Source organism: Excalfactoria chinensis, chromosome 5 (assembly GCF_039878825.1).
Source record: "Excalfactoria chinensis isolate bCotChi1 chromosome 5, bCotChi1.hap2, whole genome shotgun sequence".
In the NCBI taxonomy this organism is placed as follows: domain Eukaryota; kingdom Metazoa; phylum Chordata; class Aves; order Galliformes; family Phasianidae; genus Excalfactoria; species Excalfactoria chinensis.
This window is the reverse complement of record NC_092829.1, coordinates 5,601,978-5,623,831: the sequence shown is the minus strand read 5'-3', so window position 1 is coordinate 5,623,831 and position 21,854 is coordinate 5,601,978. Positions and strand designations below refer to the sequence as shown.

The 21,854-nt window shown below is 49.4% G+C and overlaps 1 protein-coding gene and 1 long non-coding RNA gene across 2 annotated transcripts in view; both read right to left on the bottom strand.

Moving 5' to 3' along the window:
• Positions 1-6,463: 6,463 nt before the first annotated feature.
• On the bottom strand, positions 6,464-16,922 carry LOC140252486 (uncharacterized). Its single transcript, XR_011903664.1, has 4 exons — positions 16,744-16,922; positions 15,531-15,649; positions 10,861-10,977; positions 6,464-10,773 (listed from the first exon to the last, which is right to left on the bottom strand). It is a non-coding gene; the product is annotated as an uncharacterized lncRNA (long non-coding RNA).
• Positions 16,923-20,690: 3,768 nt separating this feature from the next.
• SYT16 (synaptotagmin 16) overlaps positions 20,691-21,854 on the bottom strand; it is a 100,952-nt gene continuing 99,788 nt past the window's right edge. Inside the window, exon 9 of the mRNA XM_072338730.1 lies at positions 20,691-20,929. The gene's annotated coding sequence lies outside the window, so the exon portion shown is untranslated. The remainder of the gene's footprint in view (positions 20,930-21,854) is intronic.

The following is a 21,854-nucleotide window of genomic DNA, read 5'->3' as shown; positions in this document are numbered from 1 at the left end:
GAATCCCAGAGGTTAAAAAAGATTGCTAAAATCATCTAGCTCCATCATCCACCCACCACCAGTACTGCCCACGTCCCTCAGTGGCACATCTCCATGGTTCTTGAACACTTCCATGGACGGTGACCCCACTAACCCCTGTGCAGCTCTGCCACTGCATCCCCACTCTTCCCAAGAAGCCTTTTTTTCCTAATATCCAACCTTTTACTACAGTTGGTAAAAGATAAACAGGAATATAAAGCAGCAACTAACTGGAACAGAAAGAAAACTCCTGGTAATAAGAGGATATGTGATATGCTTCCTGGAACCTTTAGATGCTGTCAAGAGCATACTGCATGCCCCATCATAAGTCTTGCTGCACAGGGCAGTGTTTTGATTTTGTTTCCTCTCTGCATTTCTCATTCATCCCCAGGAATGAGCCAGCCAGTAGCAAAGGCATCTGCACAAACTCACTGTAACAAGTCACCACTACATTGGCTTCTGGTCCCAATTTGCTCCTCCACAGCCCCCAGCCATGTCCAGTCTGCATCCCACCTCTCATACCACACTGCACCACTGGAAGTTTGCTTTGAAAGAAGGGTCCAACAATTAAAAGTCACATGAAATGAACTGAATTTACACACAGGAGCTTGACAGTGTGGGTATTTGCTATTGTAAGCATGTTCTGGACAGCGTTAGAGTAAGCAGAATGTTGCAAGGAGCATATCCAGCTCCTGAAGCAGGGCTAAGAGTTTTAGTTTTTAGTATCAGTGTGAAGACAGATCAACTCCTTGTCAGCTATAACACTATAAATATTAGTATACTCTTGATTTATCAGTCACTTATCCAGTCCCTGCTCTGCAGCAGCAGCTCCTAGCATTGATGACAGAAAGGCTCGGCATTTCTGAAATTCATATTAAAGAAGCTGGGTAAGATCTCCCAGGCTTGGAACTTCCTAATTAACACTGATCCCTAACACCTCATCTGTCTGGGAGAGCCCTGGACAGGCTGCAGCAAATGAGGCACTGGGGAGCTGCACAATGCACTGAGCTTCAGTGCTCCAAAGATGCAAGCATGGCTCAAGGACAGCAGCATGAGCAACGCTCACTGTGGGCTATGTCTCCTGTCCACTTTCTTTGCAACGCTGGCCATCCTTTTGTCTTTCAGTATGCAGTATTTTTCTTTTCACTTGGAAAATCAGATATGTTGCCTGTGGAGAATTTCATGTCAGAGTTCAGGATAATGTTTTCTTAGAAGAGGTAAGACAATAAGAAACACCCCTATCCCCAGTGGGAAACCATTATAACCTTCTGTCTAATACCTTTTACCCTGTAGCTATCTGGCAGCTTGCAGCACACTTAGCATTAGGCTTTCCTGTGTTCAAAGCTGAACTTGCTGCCTCCACACCCCTACCACCAGGTTGTCTGTCTTCACCTGCTTTCTCCTGTATGAACTGACAGTAGTGAGAATGGGGTTAATGTTCTGGTCTTGACAAAGGGATCCTAACCCCCATCTAACACACCTTTAGGGTGGTGCATTTAGAACCAATTTTGCATCTTAGCGTCTAAAACACTGAACCAAACTTGAAAAGGCAAGAGTAAAGGAACCGAATAAAGGAGACTTCACTCTGTATTGGCTATGAAATCCTTAATGCTTCATGTCATGCTTTAGAAAATCACTTTAGACTAAGACTCGCACAGCGATTACAGTCCCCTTTTCAGCACGAGATGCCCAAGTGAAGCTCTGATGGAAGGTTTGGAAAATACCTTTTAGCCATGGACAGGGAGTTCTATCTGTTCAGTCTCAAAAGGGAGAGACTGGAAGAAAACTTGATTACACTGTCTTCACGTGGGGAAGATAGCAGGCACTTAAAAGGAATTCTTCATCTAGGAGAAAGGCTTAACAAAAAGCTTTTGGCTGCCAGCTGAATGCAGACCGGTCCCAATTAGAAATAACACACTTTTAAAAAATCATCTTTTTTTTGTTAAGAAAAGGCAGCTGTTCCAATGGTTGTGATCACTGGGACAGTACTTGGAAATGGCAGAGCCCCCAGGCCAAGAATCTGCGAGGAGTTGTGCTGTCCTCCTTTCCACCTTGTTGGGCACAAGAGAGGGAAACCTGTCTGTAATTTAGCACCAGTCTAACCTAGCAGCTCCTTCTGAGCTTAGCTAAACTCTCAGAATAATTGCATTAAAAAGATGAAGCATCCCTTCCTAGCAATCACACTGTAACGCTACTTTGGTCCAAAGCTACTTGGGAATTAACAGAGCTTACACATAGAACCACCTTATCCAAACCACACTTAAAAGGAAGGAAAGAGCCACACAAGACAGCCAGTCCAGCCTGTTTCACTGTGTTGATACCTCACTCCGGCTGGTTTGCTGTTTGCTGCCATCCTTTTCTACGTATATTTGAATGGGAACAGAAGCTCATGCCTCATGTAGGAAAGCTTTCCACAGTGCTCTCCTGCCCCTATCAGCCCATATGCAGGACTTGCAAAAGTGTGTTGGATGGAAGCAGGCAAAACAGGCAAACCTACATCTCCCCTCATTAATGCCTGTTAGTTCCTAAAGTATAGATACGTAGATCCTAAAGTATAAATGCCACCAAGACATGAGGCATGTAACATGATGGTTCCCTTTTTGCAAGGGTTTCAGAGGAAACTCTGTGCTTGCACACTTCTGCCTTTACAGCAGTGAGCATAGATCTATATAGAAAAAAAGCTAAAAGCACAGTTTTCCATCTTTCCACCCCACAGTGAATCACAGAATCATTACGGTTGGAAAGACCACTAAGATCATGTAGTTCCACCACACCAACAATATCAGGAGGGCCACATGGTTCTCCCCCAGTCACTGGCTCTGCTGTAGAGACATAAGGCTGTTATGCCCAGGCTTCCTCCTGAAGCTGCTAAAACTAGCACAAAAGGCTTATTCCCAGCAATTTGCTGCCCTCTGTAGCCCAAACAGAGCTCTCACTATTCAATTCAGGGAAGGAAAAACGCTGTTCAATGATTCCCTCGTTGGGCCCTGGGAAGGATGGTACCACAAACAGGCTGCAATGCCAGGTCCAGCCGGGCAAAGGCCATGTCACCCCACAAGTGAGTGACACCACTGGAGGAGCACAGGATGCCCAGAGAAGCTTCAGGAGCAACCTGGTGTAGTGGAGTCCCTGCCCTTGGCTGTGGGGTTAGAACAGGATGATCATTAAGGTCCCTTCCAACCCAAACCATTCTGTAATTCTAAGTCATCCCAAGTACTTCCTATTGGCAAAAAAAGCACTTCCCAGGAGTCAATCTCAAAACCTCAAAGGAACCACACTGCAGTTTAGAAGGAGACAAACGTGGTTTGGGGCAGTGCCCCAAAGACCAGCCTAATGCTCATGTCTCTAGCAGGTCTGCCATGGCTGTAAGCTATAGGAATTCAAAGCTGGAATAGAAGTCTGCAGAAGCTGAAACAAGAAGAAAAAAATACAGCAACCTGAAGGAAGACCCCAGAGAGGCCCAACTCTTTAGCATACTTTAAAGCATGTGCAGAAATGACATTTCTTTTGTCAAGCTGAAGCTGCTCATTTCTCTCTGGTGAATTACCCAGAGCAGAGCACAGCCAATGGAAACCTCTCATACACATGGAACCAAGGGGGGGCTGAGGTTTGGGATCCCACCATCCGGCACAGAAATACACATCTAGCAGAATGCTCCAGAGACTGAGCACCTCTTGGCCTCTGATGCACATGGCCCCAGTATGTGGGTTATTTGTGACAGGGGGAACACAGCCCCAAACAAACTGGAGCTCCTGTTCTATTATTGAGAAGCATTTTTCCCCCTCCCCACTTGTTGCCCTTATGAAAACTAACCACAAAGCTTCCAGCAGGAACAAAAGCTCTTTCAGTGCAAACCGACCAAGTTCACAGCCAGGATTTTCCCCGAAGAAAACATTTCTGCTTCCCATCCCTGCCCAATTACCTTCACACAACACATCTCTAATGTGTCATGTTCTCTGGCTTGGATGTAACCTATTTACAGTCCGAGAGTGGATGTAGCCCCCCAGCGGTGAAAATAGACACAAACAACGATGCTTGTTTATGCATAGAACTGTCTTAATAGACAACCACTGCTTCTCCTTCTCTCTGCTATGTGCATTTGGGGATGCAGATACACAGACATCCTGAAATCCAGCCCCAGCAAACAGCAAGCACACAGGATCATACCACAATGACCACAGCTCATGGGTTGGGGACAGGACTGACACCTTATGGCTCCAGTCACCAGTGCTTTATTTCACATGAACACTGAGGTAGAGTCTCAAACTGTACTTGGAACATGCTCCCATTCACTCTTCTACTACCAGCATATGGAATGGCTAGCAACAGCACGAGGGGGAACAGCCTTAAGTTGAACCAGGCAAAGTTCAGGTTGGGCATTAGGAAACATTTCTTGTCAGAAAAAGTGTTGCTGCAGTGGCACAGCTGCCCATGGAGTGGGGGGGTCACCATCCCTGGAAGTGTTCAAGAACCATGGAGATGTGGCACTGAGGGATGTGGGCAGTGGGCATAGAAGGGGTGGGCTGGGGTTGGGCTTGGGAACCTCAGAGGTCTTTTCCAACCTCAGCGATTCTGTGATTCTATGAATAAATCTGAGCAGCTCCCTGTGTTTTGTCACACCCCACAGCATTCAACAACCTACATACATTGTGCTTCATAGCAGAGCAAGAAGAAATATAGCAAACCTTGGGCACTGCCTGGGTCCAAATGCTGAGGAAATACTCAAGAAGAAGCTGAAAAATGAGTACAGAAGACTCGTTTGGGGACAGCGTGGGAGACGAGGTCCTTCCAACCCCTCCAGGACTCCGGGTTGCATCCCCGCACCGCCGCAGTCATCTCCCATCCGTCCTTCGATCCAGCAGTGCCATCTTCAGGCAAAGCGCCCTCCCTGCACCGCATCTCGAGCACATTTTGCTGTCCCCACGCTGCCACCACCAGGGCCCGGTGCTGTGACCCTCTCTGCCTTCACAGGTCCCCAACAGGTCAACGCCATACTCAGGGGGACGTTGAGCCGGCCAACGGTTTCCCAAACCTTCAAACTCAAGCTGCGTTTGGGTTGTTTTTGTTGGTGTGGGGTTTTTTTAGGCTCAGAAAGCAGTGAAGCCCTGGCAGTGCTGCCCAGAGCTGTGGGTGCCCCCATCCCTGCAGGTGCCCAAGGCCACAGATGGGAGTCCTGGGCAGCCTAAACTGGGAAGTGCAGCCAGCCCATGGCACGGGGTGGAGCTGGGGGTGGCTTTAAGGTCCCTTCCAACCCAACGAGTCTGCAATTCTATTTTTCTCACCTGTCTGGACAGGAGCGCATCTCCATGGCCTGGTGGCAGCTGGAACATCTCCTTCAACAGTCTCAACACTGCTGTGGGCTGTCCTTCTGAGATGATGCAGTTTTCCACCTGTGTGCACTGGGAATGCTGAACCTTACAGGGAGAGGCAGACCTTTACCTTCAGCCACCCTTCTTCTTCCTTGCCAGTAGGTGACACACACAGCCCTCCTTGCTGCAAAATGACAACAACCTCCACGAAACAGTTCGCTTCAGCAGCAGTCACCTTGCCCTGGGAAGAGCTGCAATTTGGCAGCACTCAGCCCAGCTGGGTATACTTTGCCATCAGCAACTCATCAGCCTGTGTGCAGCACAGCCCGACCCACTGAGCTTGAACAGCCAAAGGATGCTCTTGAGCATGCCTGAGCCAGGAGCGCACAGCATCACCCAGCCTGACAAACAGTGCTGCTTATCTGAGGGCCTGAATTAATTAAGCTCTGAAATGCACATGGCATGGGATGTAATGGTGAATTACAGCTGTCACTGCTCTCACCTGGCATAGAGGTGAGTGATTTGCTACACCTGAGGCAGCTAATAGCAATGCTCAGATCTGGGAAACATGTGAGCCCCCAGATGGGACTGGAGACCTGGCTGGAGGTGGGCACTGTTAGTACCCAGCTCTGGCTGCTCCAAGAGGCTCTTCACAGGCTCCCATCCTGCAAGGGAGGAAAGTTCTCCCTTTTATAATCATTCATAGAATCATTAAGGTTGAAAATGACCTCTGAGATCACAAGGTCCAATTGTCAACCTACCCCCACCATGCCCACTGCCCACAGTGCCACATCTCCAGGGTTCTTAAACACCCCCATAGATGGTGGTCCCACCACTCCCAGGGCAGCTGTGCCACTGCAGCACCACTCTAGGAGAAGAAATTTTTCCTAATGTGTGTTGGGAACAGGATGAGGAAATGCCAGGAGAAGGGTTTGCATGGAACCCACAGGATCTGCTCCAGCCCTGCACATCAGACGTGTCAGATGGGCCTGGATTCACCCCTGGGAAGCCCTCCCTCCAGGAATAGGTGGGTTTTTCATTTCTCAGAGTGTTAGCGTTGTTAGAAAGCTTTCCTGAGTAGCTTTGCGTGTTAACTCATAAAGAAAACAGCACATATTCAACAAGAGTCCCTCTGATTCAATAGAAATAGACCTTTATTAATAACATGCAACATTATATGTATATTTAAAATACATATACATTTTTCTACTATCCACTTTAGAAAACGATTTCATAAAAACCTTTCCGTCAGGTCCCGAGTAATTTTAAACATTAAAAAGCCACCTTCCATCATAGAATCAATAGGCATTATCCCAACGGGTTGGTGTACAGTCACCGTGTAACACAGTGCAGGCTCATGCATTCCAGCAGAAGCGAGCGTTCCCTTTTCTGCCGAGTTAACCACGTCAAATATCAGATGAAATACTTGATGGCACCTGCCGCAGTCGTTATATGCAGTGGAGATTCCCTGCTGAGAGCACAATATGGCATTGAAAAGCTTTATTTTTTACACCGGTTGGAGCTCAGATGAAGGCATTGCGGGTAGCGCAGAACCCGGAGATGGCAGGAACTGGAAAAAGAGAAGTTTGGGGACCGATCGCGGGGGGGATAAAGCAGTCTAGAAAAGAGGAGAGGAGGGAACTGCCAAACTGTGAGGTGGGGGTGGTGCTTCCCAAGGCCCCGTGGGCACAGAGCCAGAGCTGCATGGCGTGCATGGGGCTGTAGGCTAAAGGCGGGCTGTGGGTTCGCATGTACAAAGGCTGCATGAGGATGGGACTTTAAGGCACCATAGTCCAGATACTCAACACATTCATCAAAAACAACAGTTTCATTTACAGTGCAATATCAACATATTCCAGAAGCCGAGCGGCAGCTCTGCCATAGCTTCTCACCAGTAATTCAGCAATGGAGGAGCACACTGGGGCAGGGCAGCCCCCACGCTGCACATGCTGAGCATGGAGCACATAAGGAGCCTTGCACGGATGTGCACGGAGAGGCACAGGCAATAACCAAGGTGTGTGGTGGAGCAGAGCCCTACAATTTGGGAGTGTTGGGTTGCAAAGCTGATTCCGTGCAGAGCCTCTTGTTGCTGCTCAGTGCCACCAGCTCAAGTCCAGCACTCACAGCCCGGTGAGAGAGTGGCACAGAGGGAGCTAAACTCTTTTCAACACTAATTACAGTCATGTGTGCTGACCACGTATTGTCCTAAGCCAGCCCTATTGGGAAAGAACAGCTACCTGTGAGCAGGTCTGTCCGTGCCACCCAACATCACCTAATGAATGCTATCTCCAAGGCAACAGAGTCAGAGGGAAAGGAGGACCTTCCTTACATCCAGTGCAAACATAGCCCATGTGTGGGAGTTCCTACCGCAGTCATTATGGAACATATATATGTGTATATATATATATATACTTATCACTGAAATCTGACCACCTACAGATTCACACAACAGAGCCAGAAGAGCTGAATTGCAGCTACAAGCCCTATAACAGAACAATCACTGCATGAAGCTGTATGAAATGGCTGGTGCCCAGGAGCTTGGAAACTAAGCAATAGAAGCAGTACGTTGTTCAAAAAGTATCAAACTGGAGCAACTCGTGATGCTGCTGCACCTCTGTACTGCTTTATCACTGTAGATTATGGCTATCAAGTGCTAATGGATGAGTGATGATGAACGTGATCCACTTCTCACAGGCAAAAATCACTGTGTGAAGGCAGCAAAAACTCGAGCGGATGCAATGCTTTGAGTTGTGCACCTGTAACTCAACTTCAAATGAAAGCCAGCCGTAAGTTCCTAGAAAGAAAGAGTTGTAACATCTTCTGGAGCAAGTAGAAATGTAAGAAGTAATAAAATCAGACAACATCTGTTTTTTGTTCAAGAGGAGAAAACGTGAGTAAAGCGTTACCCTCGTTCACAGGTACCCAAGTGGTTTTGTTGTCTGATCCCAGTTTCTGCCTGTGCTGCCTCCCGAGCACACAGTGCTCTGTCAGAGGCTCTCACAGTAGGCAGGAACATACCTGCCCTGTTCAGCAGAGGAGGGAATTGTTTATGTGATGGTGGGAACATGCTTTCTTTTTCAGGTGAGGTTAAAGGCCTTAATCCTACCGAGCGTCCACGCCATTGCAGCAATTTTTATTTGATGTCAGAAGATTTGTTTTCCAGGCCAGGACTGTCCTCTGAGTGTAACCAAGCAGAACAGAGGGGAAAGGAGCCCTGGCATTTTTGCTGCATTGCTGTAAGTTCAGGCAAAAACAGACAAAAAAGAGCAAAATAAGGGCATAAACCAGGTCAGTTTAGAGCAGAAAAATCACACTGATTGAACAACCACACCACACACTGTGCCCACAGTGCCCTCCTGGGCACAGTCACTGCCACTGCCTCTGCCTGCAGTGCTCTATCCTCAGCCTTCCCACAGTGCCTGTGCTGCTCACACTCCCCACTTTGCAGGTTATCCTGCTCCCAAAATAAGCTGTTGTTTTGCACTAATAAGCTGCACCTTCCTGCTGCTTTCTGTCCCCTGTGCCTGTACTGCTGGGGCAGGAGTTCACATTGCTCCTTGCACCTCCTGCTCCTGCCCTCTCTCCTTTGTCCTGTGCTGTGAACATGTGCCCAGCAGCTGCAGTGTTGCAGCTGAGATGCTCTGAGGTTCTCCCTTTAAACCTGCACTAAGCATATTCCAGCCAAGCAATGTTATTTCTTTGTACTTCAGAAATAGCATCAGCCATCAGTAAGACAGGTTTGGACCATTGCTGTTTTAGTTCAGCAGTCCCAGCTTCTGAGACACAGGTGTATCAGTCACTGATACATCACAGCTCCTTCATCACATTTCCCCAGGTTACAGTGCAATCATTGCTTTTGCTGGAGCATCATCTCTTCCCTTATATTACTCTTTGGTATTTTCATGATATAGCTTTGGCAGCTATAAAAACCTTCCACCTGTAGTCACCAGTTTGCTGAACAGCTCTCATGTCAACCCACAGCTCATGAAATATATATTTACATAACCTAAGGTTAATTCCCAGGTCAAAATCAGACATTTCAGTTAGATGGGGCCCTGGGCAATCTGATCTAGTACTTAACCTAGCAGCTAGCAGCCCTGCCATAGATGGGGGTTGGAACTTGATGATCCTTGAGGTCCCTTCCAACCCAAGCCATTCTATGGTTCTACAATTTCACTTCACCTGAAACACCAGCACTGAGTAGATTCATAAGGAGTATCTCTGAAGCTCTGCTCGCATCTGTCACGTACATTCACTCTCTACCCAGAGGAGTTATTACTGTTTTTCTGCCTTTCCAAGTCAAAATCAATTATTACCTATGATTTCCTAGCACCAGTGTGAACCCCTTGCCAAACAGCAGGTCAGCATGCAGGAAGGTGTGGGGGAAACAACCCTAATAAAGCTAAGAGAGCATGGCGACGGGACAGAGAAACGACCTGTCTTGAGAGCTGTTCTGTTCTGTACTAGAATAGCAAAGTAGATGCTAGCTAAGAGAGAATGTAAGTAAAAAGGTGAATGCTATTATTCTAATAATAATAAACTTGCAAATCTCATTAGAGTTGAAGTAGCAAGCAAGTTAGTCTCTGACCATCCTAGGCAAAGGCCATTCCTTTGGCACTGATTCCTTCATGTACAAAGCATTTCCTTAGAGAAACTTCCTATCTGTCCCTTCGCAGTAAGTAACTGGCACCTGGCTCCTTGCTGCTGGACTGCTCTGCTACCTGGGGCTCCCCTTCTGCTAAGGGTGGCACGACTGAACAGCAAAGTGATTCCCGGTGTCTGTATCTACACACAGAGAACTGCAACACGGCTTTGCATCCACACAACACGTTGCACGTGGGTGAGGCCCTCAGCATCACACCTGCCCTGCGTGTGCACGGTGCTTTGTGGCCAATTAGTTAATAGTGGGGCTGCGGAGCGGTGCCCGAAGCTCCCAACTCACCCCAAGCTGTTGAGTCCAAGCTCTGCTCCCACCTCACCACGGGCATCTCTGCAATCAGTGCCTCATCCTAACGCCTCAGCAAGCAGTTCAAGCATTCAGAAACAAACATCGGTGGGTCTAACAGCTACTTTAATTCATTTTATAAATAAGCAATTGAGAATTTTGCTCCAGGTGGCTGCTTGTGTAGCCCATCCCATAAACGGCGTTCTCTGCAGAATAAGGCACAATGCGATACGAATGCAGCTCTTCATAATAGAGTGACTGGGAACAGCACTCGTGTACCATAAACTTCAGCCGTTTTCGTGAGTCAGAGTAAGCAGTCCTATAGCACGGAGCCTCCTTAAAGTATTCATAGCTCTCCCTCTCTGTCTCTAGGTGAATCTTCCTCAACAGATTGTTAATTAACACCGACCTACGGAGATAGGCTTCGGGATCTTCCAGGAATCGGAGTTTCTGGAGAGAAAGTTTTAGAATACAAGTCCGGTCCTCAGGGAGTATCAGGTGCTGGGGAGCAAAGAGCATCACACGGGTCTTTAGTAGGGAGGGATGGAACCGAGGGAGGATGGGAGCTGGAAGGAGAAAGCTACTCACTTTTGGACAATACTCATGGTAATCTTGATGTAGATGTTCTTCTTCTGCATATTTTCTCTTAAAGTAAGCTACTTTCGACGTCGTTAATGGATTTGGTAGGCCCCTATCAGATCAGCTCTGTGCAAAATTAAGAGAGAATTTAGGTTAGATTTAGGTTAGATGTTAGGAGGAAACTCCTTACTGTGTGCACCCCATCCCTGCAGGTACCCAAGGCCATGGAGGGGCCCTGGGCAGGCTGAACTGGTGGCTGGCAACCAGCCTTCAGCAGGGGTTGGAGCTGGGTGGACTGTAAGCTCTCTTCCAACCCAAACCATGCTCCGGATCAGTGTCCACCTGCACTGGAGCTGCTGCCATCAGTACCCCGGCTGGGACAGCCTCCCAGACCAGGGTAGGTGATGACCCGAGCCCAGCTCCGGCTATTGGTGGCCAGCCTTGCAGTGAGCTCTCGCTAGGTGGTGGTGTGGTCCCATAGCAGCCCGGTTCGGAGTGCAGGCTGTTGCTTGCTGGGTAGCACCGAGTGCACTCAGCCTGCTTGATGCTCAGCCCTTCATCGAAGGGAAGGCAAAGCAGAGCCCTCGGGGGTCCCGCTGGCTGCTCCTCTCTACCAGAGGTGTCACAGTGCTACATCACTGCAGTGGGACCATAACTTTCCTTCTGCTGAGCACCAGACAGAACGCAGACTGGGTTTTGGTTTCCAGTTCATTAGACGGGAGGCGCAAGTGTTTGGGGTTGACATCATCGTGGACAAAACTCCCTCTGTTAAAAGCAGTTTCTGTGGCTTCCTTTCAAATGTGCTAATTTTTGGAAGGTTATTCACAGTGAATTTTAAAGTCCACAGAACGTTACCACCTGGAGCCCCTCACAGTCAGGTCTCGGAGCTCACGCTTCCTTCTCCAAACTAAGATGCTCTTACGGCTGTGTGCAAAACCTTGGCTTTCTGGGGCAATAACAGACTTGATTATGGAATGTAGAATCCCTCCTATGGTAATAGAGCCAAATACACCGCAGATTGAGGAGAGAGCTCATATGGAGTGCTGGAAGGATCCTGCCACGCTCCCTGAGCTGCAGCTGGGAGTGAAAGGACACAAACACTGATCCTGCAAGGGCTGGGAGCACCTCTCCTTCCCTGGTAGGAGGGAGTGATGTGCTCTGCCTTCCTTCTTCCACACCAAAACCCACATGAGGTGCCCAAAGAGGACAAATCCTCATAGAAGACTCTTCCTGTATTTTCTCGCTGAAGTTCAGGTTAGTGAGGATGGAGGTTTGCCATAAAAGGACACTACAAACCTGGGCAGAAATCCCTTGGCTGGTGGATTAATGGATTGTCTGGAGCCAAGTGGCCCAGCCCTGCTCCAGGACCAAACACTGCTCTCACAAAAGAGGAATCAGAAAGGGACTGTCCCTCCTGACTCAGGAGTCAGGGCACAGCTATGGTCTCCACAGCACAGCCAACCCCAGGCAGCTGAGAAAAGTGGTCCAAATCCTTCACTGCTGACAGGTTTTATCCTACATTGGAATTCCACTGGAGACAGGGCACCCTGGTCATTTAACTGCTCTGATACTGCTTCTCCTCGGTTAAAACCTCCCTGCTGTGTTATCTGAACACAGGCAGAAAAGCATTTATGCTCCCGAAGCTGTGGGATAGGAGAACATCACAAGGACTCAGGGGAGACCTTACAATGACCTGAAAGGAGGTTGCAGCGCGGTGGGGTTTGGCCTCTTCTGCATAACTAGCGATAGGATGAGAACCAGCCTCAAGTTGTGCTGGGGGGGGAGAGGGAGGAAGGGAGGGTTCAGGTTGGATATTAGGAGAAATTTCTTCTCTGAAAGAGTTGCCAGGCACTGGAACAGGCTGAGGGAGACGGTGGAGTCACCTTCCCTGAGGGTGTTCAAGGAATGTGTAGATGTGGTGGTACTAAGGGAGATGTGGTTTAGTGGGGAAATATTGGTGGTAGGTGGTTGGTCGGACTGGGTGATCTTGGAGGTCTTTTTCAACCTTAACGTTTTCCTCAGCCTTCCTCTGAAGAGGACAGAGGTATGAAGGATGAAGTGATGTTCCCATGGCCCCATCAAGAACGGGAATAGAGCCAAACCCAGAGTGGAGGCTGGACCAACCAGGGGCTTCTTGTTCTCCTTCAAAACAAGCTTCTAAGTTATAAAACTCTCTCCCTGGTGATTTCCACTGAAAAGGCTGAAAGCACATCCCGTGTGCTCTGCATGCAGAACATGAGCAGAGGCAGGACAGAAACCCAGGGCATGCAGAGCATCAATGCTCAGCCCTCCATCTCTTCTTCATTCTCCCTTGAGATGAAGGATGACAAGTGGGACACCACTGGCCTTAAAGACAAATGGTCCCAAAGAAGGATCAGCAAACTGCTTGGAGCAGCCATGCCAGATGGACAGGAAGAGGCTGTGTGGAGATGTGGCACAGAGGGACACGGTCAGTGGGTATAGTGCAAATGGGTTGGTGTTGGACTTGGGGATCTCAGAGATCTTTTCCAACTTTACTTGTTTTCTGTGATTCCATGAAGTTTCCTTCAGCTGGCCGCATTCCCCTGCCCTGTCCCCTCCACTGGGCTGCAAGGCTGATTTTAAACGACACACTCCCACCTGCAAGCAGAACGCTCCTCAAAGACCAAGAGCAGAGCAGACGCAAGCTGCTCGGTGCTGGCTGTCAGCAAAGCCCAGCGGCTCCAGCCCTGCAGGACTCCTGAAAGTCAGTGCGGACTGCCTGGCCGGGCTGCAGACACGCACGGCGGTAGTAATGCGGCAGTGAATCAGACCCTTCGTGTTTTGTTTAAATATAAACATATTGAATCAGTGCTTTGCTTTTTTTTCTTTTTTTTTTCTTTTTTGTGAGGAAGGCTATTCTCGCCAGCCAAGTGTTTTGACAGCTACAGCAAGGTGGTATGAGTCACTGCCTCCGCCTCAGCCAGCCTTGGAGACAGATACATCTTAATCACATTACATTTTTTTTCAGCGCCGCACCACAATCCCAGGCACGGGGCCAACCTTCCCCCCAGGGATGGAGCGGTGGATCCTGAGTGCGAAGTTTGCCCTCCCTGCCTGGCTGAACCCGGCTGCTCGGAATGCACACAGCAGCACGCAGCGGCTCCCGCTGCCATTAGTGCTAATGGAAGTTGGGAACATAAATCCCATGCGTGGCGCTGAGGGGATGGAGGCTGCTGCCTCCCGGATCTCCCCAACGCAGCTTCATGAGGTCTTTAACTGTACTTTCAAATACATTCCCGTTCTTACTCCTTGCTCTGGGAATAATTACAGCGCTGCGTGGACCCACAGAGTTATTAAGCATGTTTGGGCAGAGGGCAAGATTAGGCATCTTATCTAAATGGAAATGGAAATTGATTTATAGCACGGCAACTTCATGATCAAGCTGCAAATGGCACAAAATAGTCTTCACCTGCCCCAGGGTCCCCCATCACACAGAGATAGAGCCTCTCCACAGCATGAATTAGTGCTGCTGGTCCCAGGAGGGCTGCAAGGTCAGCCCAGAGAGGGGGTTTAGCAAATGACTGAGCAGCTGAAAGCAAAGATTGTGCTTTCCCACTTCAAGCAATGGAAAGGGGACTGCCATCCCTGGGTCTGCAGGTTGTACAGAGAGCTGCTCTGAGTGCTTTTCCCACCTTTCCTGGGGAAGAGGACGTGTCCCTGCATCACGATGCTGCAGTGCTGGGGCTGGAGCAGCTGCTGCTCTCAGTGCATCACTGCAGACGGCTGCAGGGGAAACTTGGGGGCTCACTGGGTGAGCCAGAGCCAACAGAACCTTATACATGAAATATGACGGTGCCCCATGGGGCTTCCTATCACAGCACAAGGGGATGGAAGTGCAAGAGAGCTGGCTGAGATGGAGAGCACCTCTGAGCATCTCCTCTGTGCACAAATAGAAAACCCAATACTTCTGAGCATGCAGACATGGGTGTTTATCATCAGTAGGAGATGTGACTGACATGGCTGGAGATACTGCCGTGTCCTTGCAGCTGCCATCAAACTGCAGTGATGAATTCCCCTGCCTCTAACCCCAGCCATGCTGCAATCACAGAGTGCTCAGCTGAAACCCTGCTCTGATTTCACATTACGCTGCTGCATTTCTCAGGACAAGCAGCCTCAGGTGCCACTGAAGCATTCCCAGCTGGTAACACAAACCACCAAAACACGAGCAGAGAACACATGAATGGGGAACGCTGCCAGCCCGTGGGTTTCACATGGACTGACAATTGCAGAGCATAGGGATGGATCTCCCACTCCTCACCTGGGCACAGAAATCCCCTTGATTAGCTGAGGACAGACAGCAGCCTTGCTATTGGCTGAAGCTGTGGCTTGGCACTTTAAAACTGCCTTCTTTTGGGGCTTCTAATTGCTTTACAGATATCCCTAGTTCATCTATGGGCATGCCTGTGTGCAAGACACAGGTGTCAGGATAGCAGGATAGCTCTCGTGAGTGCATGAAAACAGAGACATAGTGATGGGGTGATTGCTCTGCTCCCTTTCCCCGCAGCCCCGCTGCCTCCGTCCCTCTGACCAAGGGAATGGATAAAGCTCAGCCAGATGCAGCAAAGAAATAGAATAACATCCTATCTCAGTCACCCTTTAGTAGAAATATCCCTCACTCCAAAGCCCGGTCAACAGTAGTTGGCAAACGTGGCAGTTACCTGAGGATGTGGAGTCAGTCTGCAAAGGGTCTCTCTGGGATGACGCCAGCAGTCCCGGTGAGATCTCCTCGCACGGGCTCAGCGAGCATTGCTGGCAGCACAGCCCCGCAGAACGTCACCTGTGGGGGGACCAAGAGGGAACATGGCTCAGATGGCAGCAGCGGGACGGGCACGAGAGGAGAAAAAAAAAAAGGAAAAACAGAGTTTCGGTGTCACATCCAACTCGTAGAATCGTTAAGGTTGGAGAGACCACTTAGCCAGCCTTTTCCTAACTCCCAGACTTCACTCTCGCTTCTCAGACAGCCTTTCAGACATAAACCAGAACGTGAGGAAAAAACCACGTCAGCCTCTCAGCAGTTCGGCTGTAATGCTCCCACAGTGAATGCTGCACACACAGCTCCTCGGAACACCCGGAAGTTTGCAGAGCCAGAACACGACTGCAGTCTGAGCGCAACCTCGTGAAACTAAGGGCTGTTATCCCCATCAGCTCTTGTCAGCCCTGCAGGAAAGCTGAAGGGATATTACTGAAACCACAGCATCATTTGGAGCAGCAGCGTCCATTTCCCATCACACAGCCCTCCTCCCTGCCCTGCACTGCCTGCAGAGTAACACAGCTCTGGGCAAAGTCAGATTATGGGTTCGGTGTCCCAGGATTACTGTGCAGTGTATGTTTCCATGCTCTCCTTCTCGAGGGACCCCATGGCACTGCACCTTCTGGGGCTGAGAAACATCAACAGACCCGTGTGTGCAGACCCAGATCTGCGCTTCTATGTGCAGAGATGCTCGTACTCCCTATGTCCACACACAAAGAAAAAGCAGATCTAAACACTGTGAAAGATAGAGGAAAACAGAACGTGTGTGCATGCATGTGTGTGTGTGTGTGTCTTGCAGCTAGAACACATCTATATTTAGGTGGCTCTCATTCCCGAGGATGGCACTTAGCAAACAGGCAACAAAAAGTAGCTCCGCTTACTTTGCAGAGTTCGCCCATAGGAAGACAGCAGACGGAGCAGCACCTCGGTGCACAGCCTGAAGCCCTGCAGGACCAGTGCTGCACCCGGCTCGGCTCCGTGCCCTCTTCCAGCGCACTGCAAAGCCGGCAGCTCGCACATACGAAACTCCCTCCGTGCCAGCAGCCGCCCGCAGCCCGGCCAGCAAATGCCACGCTCTCCAACTCCCTGTCCGCAAGCACCCTCAGCCCTGAGGCACTCACCCGGCTATCCCCGGCTCTGGAGGGAGAGCTGCTCCCGTCCTTCGTCCTTCCCCGGCCGCTCCGAGCTGCTGGCTGCCTCTGGAGGTGGTGGCACTGGTGGCAGCTCCTGCGGGTCCCTGCAGCCACTGAGGAGCGCATCACCGCCCGGCTGCAGCCCGCGGAGGTGGGCGCCCAGATGTGCCCGGCACGGATTGGTCCAGCGGGAGCAGATGTTGCCCGGTTGCTAGGAGCGTTGCTAGGCGCGTTGCTAGGAGACGGTGACGCTCTCCCCATCACTGGCGCGACTCGAGGCTGCGGGGAGGGAGGGGAGGTCCCGGCAAGAGAACGGGTGCTCTGTGGTGGGATGGGAAGGGCTGGAAGGGACGGGACAAGACAAGATAGGACGGAATGGAATGGGATGGGATGGGCAGGACGGGAGGATAAGGACGGGGAGAATGGGACAGGACAAGATAGGAAGGGATGGGAGGTGGAGTGGAACAGGATGGAATGGTTTGGGGTGGGATGAAGTGGGATGGAAAAGGACGGAATGAATTGGGATGGGGTGGAAAAGGATGCGATTGGACATGATGGGATGGGGAAGATGAGACAAACATATTGTAGCTTTCCAGGCTGCAGTGTGTCACAGCTCAGGACTGAAAAGGGGATGAGTTGCTGCCAGGGTCATTGCAGCAGGGCGAAGAATGGGGAAGTGAAATGCCATAGCTAGGAGGGGGCAGCCCTTCTTCATGTCTTTCAGGTGGAGAGGACAGCTGATGTCCCATATGGGCAAGCTGAAGGGAGTATAGAGTAGAACAGCAGCTTCAGGGGAAAGGATGCCAAGTAGCTGCCCCAGCACAAGGAGAGATTGAGACTGGGATAAACCCAACCCCGTGCCCAGAAGGAAGGGAGTGACGGGTCTGACTGGGGACTGCTGGTAATGCATGCTCACAGTCTGCTCTTCCTCTAGGTGACATTCATCTGCTCTCTCACTTCATGCCCACGTCCCCCTCTGGGCACACTCACCATTCCTTAAGTATTTCTCACACCCCATCAGAGTGCCCTGGCTGGGGCACATATACCTCTGACCCCAAAGAGGCACCACAGCACTCTGAAATCCCATGGGCAGAAATAGGAATTGATTCCTAAAGAGACACCACACAGAAAAACAGCCCAAACAGCAGCTCATTGAGGCATGGAGCACCTCAGGCATTTCTGCTCAGATATGGCATCAAGCTCATGTTACCCTTATTACCAAAGGTCCAGACAAAAAAGGCTCAGGAAAAGTTTAAGAAGAGTAAGTAAAATCTTACATGCATAAGGCAGTGTGTGCAAAGAAGGACAATTATTCTTCTAAAGACCCCAACTCTATCTGCAGTGGCAAAGAGGAGATAACGTATATATGGATAACATATATATGGATGTGTCTATCTGTAAAACCAGTCAGTTTCTCCCATCCAGCAGCATGCAGAGCTTTTCCCTGCAAGAGGTGGGACACCCCTGACTTGGGAAGAGTTTTTTGGGAAGACACAGCAGTATCTCTACTATGGAAGGTCTGCCAGTGGCTAAATCAAGGCAAGATTCAATTCAGTTCTGTGAAGATGTTACTGGAACACATCCATTCTGGCCACAAGCTGAAGATCCTGTAAAACTCCCCATCTCCAGTGATCATGAAGATAGGGGCCCTGAGCACATGGTGCCTGGGTGTGTTACTGCTGGTGGGATACATGGAGATCCCCTCCTGCTTGTTTCTCCACAGTCTGCAGGAAGGTCCCATAGAGCAGAATGCACCAGGCTTGGTCCTCCTCCCTCTTGTGTGGTGGAAACTCTTCACTTGGCACTCACCTGATCAGTACCTCAATCCAAACCATACAGCACTGGCTCTTGGCAGGCCCAAATCCCAGTTTTCAAACACCAGCACAGCAGCCTCAGACCAGTTACTCCTTGTCACAGAATCATAGAATGATAAAGGTAGAAAAGACCTCTGAGATTACCAAGCCCATCCCCAGCCCACCCCCACCACGCCCACTGCCCACAACCCTCAGTGCCACATCTCAATGGTACTTTAATGCCTCCAGGTACAGAAACCCCACCAGTCCCTGGGCAGCTGGGCCACTGCACAGCTCCTTCTGAGCTCTGAGAATTTCTTCCTAAAACCCAACCAGAGCATCTGGCTGTATTGGGCACTAAGCACGCAGCACCACGCATTTGCCATGCATACATCTCCTTTGGTCTGGTGCAGCTGAAGAAAAGACCCAGCCACGTACCTATTGCAGACTGCCTCACAAGTTCCACTTCTCATATTGAAAAGTCAAACGGAACTCAAACTAATCTCAGATTTGAATTTTCTAGGACAATGGGAAGGCGCTGGAATTTAATTGATTCTGATTACCTGCCTTATTATTATGCTGCCAGTAGCGATAGTTCGGGTTGGTGTAATTTTAAATTTACTGTGAGATGAAGCTGACATTTTCCCGCTGTCGAACAGAGGACTTGAGCAATGCTTCAGCTCTTCACAAAGATGCCGTAATTAGTACAGTAATCTCTTTTCTGGACACGGAGATAGAAAAGGAAGACACAGTGGCACGTTCTCCGCACCTCGGTGCTGAATGAACGATGGATGCGCTACTCCAGTGTTCCTGAGATTTATTGTATTTTCTGCTGCAAAGACACCTCTTCCCCTCTGCTGTCAGCACTCAAGTGGGAATTATTAGCTGGCAATAATTTACAGCCAAAAGGTCATCTAATCTTCCCCCAGCTGGCTCCAGGAAACATTTCCACCCCCTGAGAAGCCTGGAACAAATTCTTCTAAAATCCAAAGCTTGCTGCTTACTTCAAGGCAGTTTGAGCCTTTCTATCTCATTCCCTTCCCACCAGGTGTGCATACAGCTCCACAGCTAAAGATGATGAAATTGGGCTGTCCAAATGCTTGGGCTAAATGTTCTGGCTTGGGAGCTCAAGCCTGGGAGCCCTTCTTCAAGCCAGAGGAGCTGCAGTAGGAGAAGCAGACCTGAGCAGTCACGCTGATGTGCTGTTAAGCATACAGTGCAGCCAGCAGGCTCACTGCTCTGACATCAGGGCATCAACCCCCTGTATGTTGGCATGTGCAGACCTAAATTCTGCTTCCTGAACACTTGGTCATGCAAAATGAAGGAAGACGTGCAGCAGATGCTCCATCCCACCCCCACCTTATCCCACCTCACTCCATCCCACTGCATCCCACTGCATTGTGTTGCATTGCATTGCATCCCATCCCATCCCACTCCATCTATTGTTATGGAAACACGATCCATGCCCTCCCCTCTCATGGGAGAAGTTTTCCCATCTGCCTGGCTGGGAGCTGATGCCCAGCTGAAGCACATGTTGTTTTCGTGCAATGGAAATTAAACAGAACTGTGAACTGGGACCAAAGTCTCTATTGACAGTGATATTATATGAAAAGATAAGACTTCAAATGCGTGCTGCACAAGATAAAACCTGGACAGGCAGACAATAGAAGAGTAGGACGCTGTTGGTTTTGGTTTGCTTTTTCTTGTTGTTTTTCTTTTAAGAATGTGGAAAGCAGGATAGCCTAGCGCAGTTAGTATAAAATAATGAACGTGTTTTAAAATGGTTTCGAGCAACTGGGAATATGAAACCCCCCCCACAACATTACCACTTACTTTACTTTAACTGCCAAGTAGGAACAGAAAAAACCCAGTCCCTTCATCTCACAGCAGTTCCATCTCCTCAAGCCAATCGTTAAAGACACCTTATAGAATTAAATTAATGTGCCCTTCTGAATTGAAGCACCAAGCATTCAAATGATACGCATGCATAGGAGCACCAGTGCTCCCAGGCAGCACAGACCTCTCCACAAGTGCTATATTTCTCAACACAGACAAAGGGACCCACTGACATAATGGCATAATCACTTCCAGGAGGGCAGAAGGCATTGCATAAGGACGAGATGTACCTGAAAGGCACATTTGAACACAGAGCGGCTGGACATGTGAGGAGTTGCGTCCCGGACCAATCTCCATTCCTGGCCTGGCCCATTTGACTGAGGTGTTCCCAGATGTTGGCCCATCATTGCCCAGATGGATAAGCAGCTCCCATGATGTCTTAGAACTCTGGTCTTCTGCTCTATCTTGCAATTCATCGCGCCAGGAAACTTGCTGGTATGTGAGACCGTGTTAAGGGTTTGTTTTGTTCTGTTGACCTGTTTACACTTAAAAAGATCAATAGTGAGACTTCAGCAGGCAGCTGGGGAGCAGCAGAACAAACACAGCCTGTTTTCCTATCCATTTGTGCTCTTTCTTCCAAGCAAGAACCCCAGCCCCAACACCCAAATTCCATTGCATCCCCAGGAGGCAGCTCACCATCGCACCAGCTGACCTTGAGCTGTCAAACTCGTTCCTTTCCACCTCTCTGAGAGTGTTCTTCTGCCAGGTAACACAATTTCTAGAAGCATAATTGTCTTTCAGCCATCTACCCTCCTTTCATATGTGATTGAAATTGGCCAAAGTGCTCAAAAACGGGGATGGTGGGGGAGAGACTGGCGAGGAGACAGATGGCAGACAGCTCAGCTCCTCCAGCCTAAATTGGGCTGATTGAGACGTGGGATTGCTTTCACCCTCTCATGAAAAAAATCTATCACTCTTTCGTTGAAATTCAAAGCTCAGTTTCAGGACATTCAAAATGTGACTTTTCCACCTGGCCAAAGCTGGGATGACATGAGGGATATCTTGGCAAAACAGCACTTGGTGCTTCGCCAAGGAGCAAAGCAGCTCTGAGCAAGGAATTAAAATGCAGCTGGAGGGAGGACAGAGTAATGGGAATAAAACAAAGCAAAACAAGGCAAAACAAAATGTGGAGTTCGCTGAGGATGGGAGACGGCAGCATGAATTTTAAATGCATCTGAGAAGAAGTGAGCCCGATCACCCCACCAACATCAGTCCTCAGCAAAACAAGACTCAGTTTGCATCAAACATTTGTACCACTGGGGTCCTGGAGAGCCAGCTCTGCAGATCCCAGAAGGGATTCAGAAATCCTGGCTCCCCATATTAGTACATCACTGCTCTCTCAGTGCTCTGAACACTCACAGTATGAAATCACCACTTCTGAATTATTCCTTTGGCTTTTCTTGCCTCAAC